The sequence below is a fragment of the Anser anser genome (genome assembly GCF_964211835.1).
Source record: "Anser anser genome assembly, chromosome: 4".
NCBI classification, from domain to species: Eukaryota; Metazoa; Chordata; class Aves; order Anseriformes; family Anatidae; genus Anser; species Anser anser.
In genome coordinates, this window is record NC_139724.1 from 51935250 (window position 1) to 51941624 (window position 6375).

Consider the following 6375-nt stretch of genomic DNA (forward strand, 5'->3'; position numbering starts at 1 on the left):
CATTCATCAGCAAAGTTCTGCTTTATGCCCTGTTCTCACCTGTCATATAAGTATCTCAGAACTGCAAAGCAAAACTTTCCAGGTTAAGTCTTACTCCTTTGTGACTGTCTTTTCTGACAAGCAATCTTAAACTTGTGGTCATGCAGCATTTAATCACAGCAGCAGCTTTGATATGTGTGAAATTCCCCTTACTTTCACAGTAAGACTAAGGTATGAGCCACGTTACAAAAGTTATACTGGTGTTCATATGATGCAAAAGGATGTGATTTTTATATTTAGTGTAGGCTCCCTAAATTACAGTAACTGGTTCTGAAGGGAATTGATCCATATGGGCAGTACCACTGTTTTTTAACCACGTCAATTTCTTTAAAGAGCCAAAACTGAAAACTGTTGTGCAGAGAAGACCGAAGTTACTTTTCTAAATTGATACTCAAAGTGCCTGTTACGGCACAAACTTTTACTTGAGTTCCCAAAATTGCAGGTTAAATCTCCAGCTAGTGACTTGTTCTTTTCTTCTGGTTTTCTAACACATCTATGTTAGCAGCTTCTTAAGAGTTCCAATCTCTCACAAGGCATCCAGAGAGTTTAATCCTCTAGGGATTTTTGAAGGATCTGGGGAAGGAGGTACAGAAATTTTGTACATACAGGTACAAAAAGAGGACAACTCAAATCTGAAAAATCCTCCACAGCTCACTTTCAGTGGATACTAGATTTTATTTTTATCTTAAAGATCTTCTGTTTTTGTTTTAAACAGACTTCTCAGACAATACCAGAAGACAGAAGTGTGGATGCTATAGGTGTGAGCATAACCTGAGCTACTTTATCTAGATATTAACAGTAGTAAAGCCACACAAGCACAAATTTCCATGAAGACCTTCAAGCACTGTGGAGACTTGCACAGTTCATGTCAAGGCCTGTACCAGTACAGCTTCGCTGGTTTTTAGCCAGCCAGAATAAACCTACTTTAAGTATACTGCAGTCATACCTACCAAAAGTATATCTTACGTACAAACAATTTACATATAGCCTTCTGATTTTTAAGCTGAAACAACAGCTGCAATGGATGTGATGTACTTGCATATTTCCAAAGGATGGCAATTCTACTGCTGACAGATCCCTTCAGACAGGCAGTACTGAGGGTCAGAATTGAACTAAGCAGATGTCTGGTTCCTCTTTTCAGCTTCATGAAATCCTTTGCATCACTTCTACTTAATTTAGTATTGTGGATTCCATCATTGCCTTTTTTACTGGTCTCCACTTGTGCATTTTTTTTTTCTCTCTCTCAGTACTGTTTATTTTATTTAAATCTAAAATTAGGCTCAGATCTTGCAGACTTTACTTAATATTACATGCCACTATTCAATTGCTAGTTGTCCAAGGCAGTAATTGTGTATCAACCCTGTACTTGGAACATATAGATGTATTTTTGTTTCATTAATGTGACAAAAGAAATTAAGACAGTATTATGTACATTTAAAACAGGATTTCAGAATATATTGATAGTTCCTGGGTTTCCATGAATAATAAAAGCCATTATAGAGACCGCAACTAGGTGTGATACAGGTGGTCATCAGCCACAACACTGTTCAACAGAATTCAAGACAGTTGTGATCGTAGTTTTCCAACACTCAAGTGAATTTTTGATAATGCTGAGTCTTTTACAACATCAGGAATACAACCAGTTATTTGTCATAGAACAATGAAACCTGTCTACTGCTCGGGAATATTTTAACAGGAATAACCTGTGAATCTACTTGAACCACTACAGATCTTCTGCAACCCTAAAAAATGTGCCTCTTGACAGGATGTTTCAGGCCTGAAAGGGAAAGGTATTATCCAGCAATTCAGGATGATACAACTACAACTGTGCATCTTTAAAGGTTTTAATATTAAAAATTAAGACAAAAGATATAGTAGCCTGGAAATGAATGTAGGAAGTTAAGAATGCTCAAAGAATAGCCCTAGTAACTTCAACATTTTTTAAGAGACTAAGGCATAAGACACTGAAGATACAATGCTGTGACTAGCTGAACTATCTAAAAGCTGACACTGAAAGTAGTGGGTCTTGCTTCTCCTACCTCCTGCTCCTGGCTTTGTCATAATGCATCTGGTACTTACTGAACCTGGTTCAGTACACTGATCCATAAGACCTTTCGCTAAGCCAAAGACAACAAAACAATTAGATGTATTTCCTGATCCAGCCTACAGCTGTGAAAGTACTCCTGTTGGCACAGGGAGGCGGGACAGAAATGTCAGATTAAGACTGTCTTTGAGTACTTATGTAGGGCATTCAGTTCTGATTTTGGTCTAGTTTTCATTAGAAAGACATATCAGCTGTGGATATTGCCTTTGAAATCCAAATCATCCACAACAGTGGCAATTAACAAAAGAACGTGATCCTAGTCTGCGCCAGCTTTTGCTACTGTAAATAATATCTGTCCACAAACTGTAAAGATCCAGCTTAATATAATATAAAATGGTGTTGCACCAGATTTGGGGATGTGCAAAGGTATTGTGAGAATAAAATTCCACTCTGATCTTGGAGAAATCATTTAGTGCCTCTCTGCTGCAATCCATCACTTATGAAAATAGGGATAATGACACCTCTGGTATCTTACAGTGATGATGTGAGGATACATGCTTTTAAATAAGAGATTTCTCAATCGTATGGTCATTGCTGAGACATGAATGTAAGTATTATTTCAGTATGAAAATAATGGCAATTTGAATATTAAAAGTACATTTTTCTTCTTCAGTAGCCATACTTTTGGCAGAAAAACAATTTCCTTCCAGGAACTCTGATTTCTCTTTCACATTCTCGTGAACAATTTCTCATTACTAAGCCAAGTAATTATTACTGTGGCCTAATCGCGTAGCTTACTGTGTGCACACGTGCACCCCTCTGTACTTTCCTGAAGCTTCAGAGATTTCAGTGTGACTTATCCAGACCTTGCTATAAACCCATAAACTATGTAAAAGCTTCCACCCTTTCTTTCAGTTGCTGTCATGAACTATTAAAATGTCCCCCCAACAAACTATTGTTCTGGAGTCAAGGTCTTAACTATGCTTTGGTTGTGTTGTTTTGTTTAGTCTTTTCCTAATCTGCTTCCTGTGAAGTTCAGTCGATGATATTAACATGAACAGGGGTGGCCTTATGGCCCTGGAAACACACAGAAGAACACATAAGAGCACACAAGACACAAGAACACCCTTCCCCACTGCTCACTGCAGCTGCCCTAACGCTCAGTGGCAGTAACTAAAGGGACGGTCGCTCCTATCGGGTTTGGCGTGGGCCATTTCGGCGTTCCCCAGATCTCCTGCTTTAAACCGGCACATCACCTTCACTGCGGAAGGGCAGGGTTACAAAAACCAGACCCGTATCCGATTCCGAGGCGAGAACCGACAGGTCTTTATCTTCCCCTCCCCGCTAAAACTTCGGAAGGCACCGCGCAGGCTGCGCCGGGGGCCGCGGCGCCTCACGGCGGGGCTGGGAGGACGCTGCCCCCCGGCAGGGCGGCGGGCACCTCGGCAAGGCTGCGGCTCTCCCTCGGCCACACGCAGCCCCTGCTGCACGCCTCGACGCCTTTCCCCCCCGCCAGCTCCCGGCACTGGCGCCCTCCTCTTTCTCCTCCTCCTCCTCCGCCACAGGCTCCCCGCCCCACCGGCGGCCTTACCCGTGTCCCCGCGCACATCCCAGCGTAATGGCCGCGACCCCCTTGCCGCCTGCCACTCTCCCTCCGGCTCGGGCTCCACCGCCTCGCTCGGCTCCGCTCCGCCCCGCCCCGCCGGTGCTGCCCGGCCCCCGGCAGCCTCCCCCGGCGAGCCCGCCTAGCGCCGCGCCCCTCCGCCGCCTGGTTCCGCCGGGAGCCCGGCTCCCCTCAGCGCCCTTCGCCCCTCACCGCCTCCGTCTTCTAAAAATGCAATTGCGAATTGGAACTAAATTCAAGCGCTTTCCTCCTATCTGCTCCAAGCAGGCCGTGCTCAGAGTTCTCTAAGTGGAAATAAATAAATAAATAAATAAATAAATAAATAAATAAGCAAGCTGCCCTCAACATCTCGGCTTCAGTGCTGGCAACCAAAAGGTTGTTATGGTTTAAGGGCTGTTTCTTTTTCTTGACCTGATGCCTCAGCCGGTGGAGGCCACGGCAGGAGCCCTGCTGTGACAGGGCTTGGACGAGCTTGCCCTGGAAATTGATGTTGTTGATCTTTTGCCAGCACAGCCTGGCACTGAAGGCAGCTCGGCCTGTCTAAACGTGGAGATTTCTAGCCACTGGGTTAATCGAGGTTAGCAAACACTCTCCCTCGTTTTCTAAGAAGTAAGCCTCTGGCTATTGAGAAACTGCCCTAATTATCTTAAACAAATCACTGGTATCAGGAACCTCAGCGAGCTTTTTCATCAATAACCTTTCTGAAGCCCAACCCAGCCCTTATGCACTTAAGGCCTGTGAGAGTACTCTTGAAGGCTGCTGTTTACAAAGAACTCACAAGAAATCACACAAAAGTCAGAGGTTTTCTATTCTAAGGTCATCCTCTGCTGAAAATGGAAGAAAAAAAAAAAGTTATTTGCAGACTCTTTTGTTCCTACTGAAATGGAGTTACAAGTGCTTGCCCAGTATCAACAATGAAGTCCTAACCAGAAAATGGAGAGGGGCTGTGCTGAGCAGTGGCTGCTGGTTAGGCTCTCCTTTCTGTGTCTGTGGTAGGGTTTTCCTCTGTTCATCTGCATTTTAGCATCTCCTGTCCCTTTGAGCCCACACTAAAAACCCTCACATTATATTTCAGTGAATGGCACCTGGCAGTCTATTCTTTGAACTGCCTGTATGGCAAGCAAGAACTTCAAAACATATTGGCATATGGGAAGGAATAAAAATACATCTACATGAAGTTAAGTCCATAACTGCTGCCTTGAAATTACGCAGTTTTATTCTGGGTAGGAAAAAACAAGATGTTCTGTTTCCCTGGCAGGATACACCACCTTTGTTGGCTTAGGTGCTATAGGAAAGAGGATGCAACACAGGAAGGCAGAGTGAGCTGCTACAAGATGATAGTAGGCCTGCCAGAAAGCAAGTGTTTTAATGTTGTTTTATTGGTTAAAGTACTGATTTATTGGAACATTCCGGTTGTTTGAGAAAGAAGAGAACATCACAAAGCTTTTAACAAAATAGCTACCTCTCTTGTAATCGCATTGGAGTTGTAAATAATTGATACGCAGAGTCCCACATTTCCCCATTCATATTTTTTCATGCATGTCATTCCATTCTGTAAGCTTACGACTACAAAAAGCATCTGTTTATTTCCCTTGTTTGCCTGGCAATAACAATTGCCCGAGCTAGGCCTGCACATCAGTGTACTGCAAGAATACCTGGCCAAACCTTGAATGAGCTAGCTTGACTGCTAGAAGAAACACAGCTGCCTTAGTGCTGCACTCTTTGCAGTTTAATTAGACTTGTAGAGGTAGGGTATATGAGCTGCTCCAAGAGGTAGGTCTGACTGTGTGGGTTTATTAGAGTTACAAGTACATGGTTTCACTTTTATCCTTTTGTGTTACTGTCCAGTAGTGCAAATGGTATTGGACCCAAGCATGCAAAGTGACCATCCAGCGTCTCTAAGGTGTAATTAAACTGTCTTCTCCCAAATAGCCTATGGAAGAGTATATACAAAGAAGACAAACACCAGAGATAATACTTGATTCAGAAATCTCCCTGATAACTTTTGTGTGTGTGGAGATAATGACATTGAATGTCTCCCACATGGATATATCTCTATTTTTCCTGTGCAGGATGCATTTGTGTTCCGTATTAATTCCTGAACATGGGAAGGAAAAACTATGGGCACAAGAGAGTGATTGATGACTCCAGCATAGCTGGAGAGCTCTTTGGTCTTCTGTATTCTTCAAACCCTCTATCAGTTTGTGGCTGCAGTAACTCTGGAAGCATTAGCATGAACAGCTCATCCAGCTGTGCTCATATTGGCACTGATAGGGACACATGAAAGAGAGGAATGTGCGTCGTGGGAACCGTACTAACTAAATGTGTTGGCAGATTGAAAACTTTCCCATGAACACCTGGAAGGAGGATGGAGATTTGTCACAGCATGCCATCAAGCATTTCCTGGAGCACCTCCAGTTAATGAAATACTAAGAACCTGGATATGATTCCCCAGACATTCTAGTGCCAAATCCACGTAAATAGCAGTGCCAGTGGGGATTTGGCTTTATAGACATAGATGGTTATTATTACTGCAGTGTTGATGCTCCTGGACTGGCTTAGCAAGTACAAGGTGCGTCAGTGTCAGGACCATGGATGTACCTGAGAGATCTGGTGTGTATTTACAGTATAAATGGTGACATACTATGACGTATCTGCTTTAAATATC

At 43.2% G+C, this 6375-nt stretch overlaps 1 protein-coding gene across 3 annotated transcripts in view; it reads right to left on the bottom strand.

Moving 5' to 3' along the window:
* ATP10D (ATPase phospholipid transporting 10D (putative)) overlaps positions 1-3825 on the bottom strand; it is a 49901-nt gene extending 46076 nt beyond the window's left edge. For all 3 annotated transcript variants that reach the window (XM_083835937.1, XM_083835938.1, XM_083835935.1), the window contains exon 1: positions 3675-3825. The gene's annotated coding sequence lies outside the window, so the exon portion shown is untranslated. The remainder of the gene's footprint in view (positions 1-3674) is intronic.
* Positions 3826-6375: the final 2550 nt, after the last annotated feature.